The sequence below is a fragment of the Etheostoma cragini genome, chromosome 14 (genome assembly GCF_013103735.1).
Source record: "Etheostoma cragini isolate CJK2018 chromosome 14, CSU_Ecrag_1.0, whole genome shotgun sequence".
Classification (NCBI taxonomy): Eukaryota; Metazoa; Chordata; class Actinopteri; order Perciformes; family Percidae; genus Etheostoma; species Etheostoma cragini.
Window position 1 is genome coordinate 24,763,684 of NC_048420.1, and position 1,074 is coordinate 24,764,757.

Sequence of the window (1,074 nt, forward strand, 5' to 3'; positions counted from 1 at the left end):
GGGGGGGGGGGGGGGGGGGGCGGCAGAGCAGCGTGCCAGTCTGTCTGGACTCTGTCGTGTGGGTAACCCCGAGTAAGTGGATCCTTTGTTTGGACTTTTCTTGTTACGTTGCTGTTTCCAAGGTCAGAAAGGAACATGTGAGCTCAGCTGTTACTCCCAAGGCCTCCTGGGACACATGCTTGGTCCATTAATACACAGTCTACTACACAATAGAACAGAATAGAAGAACTTTATTGTTGTTATACACATTTGCAGTACCTGTGCAACGAGATTGAAGCAACACCTTTACCTGCCAAGGGACTACAGATGAAAATGAGCTATTCTGCACATTTACATTTTGGGTGTAAACACAATGATGTGCATCGTCCCTTTGGAACACACAAATACATAAAATCAAATTCCAGATTTCTTTGTCAAACTAGAGTACGCTGTAGTACAAAATTACGCGGTAGTTCAAAGCTTGAAGAATACAGCACAGAAACAATTAGAAACACCGTGGAAACGTCGAGTTATTAGTAATATGAATTACAATAAATAAATGCTTAAATGCTTATATGGGTGTGCAGAGCATGTAGAGTGATAAATATAAATATTTAAAGTCTAAAAATACTGAAAAAATATGAATATCTAGATACTAGATACATACAACTGGGAAAGTATAAATATCCGTATTTAAAGTAATATGAATGTCAGAAGGCGGGCTTCCCCCTTTCCCTGGGCTCTGTTCCCATAATGAATAGTTTGGTGTCTGATAAGTCTTAGTTTCCCTGTGATATTGGTGGTTATTGTTTTAAGTCCTTTTTACAACAAGTTTTATGGGTTAATACTTGTGTTGTCCTTCCTGTCCCCAGGACTTGTTCTGGGGTCCCCGGGGATTTTTTCATTTCTTGTCAACTGCCATCGTGGCCGCGCCCTTCGGGTCTTGGAGACCCTTGTTCATTTGTATGCAGTTATATGTGTGTTCCACAACTCCCGCCTCGTCAATCGGGTCCCGGTACCCCTGGGGACGAGATGAGGCTATTGGGATACGCGTTCGAGTGCGGGACGGGTCTCTGGGACCCCTGGGGACGAGAT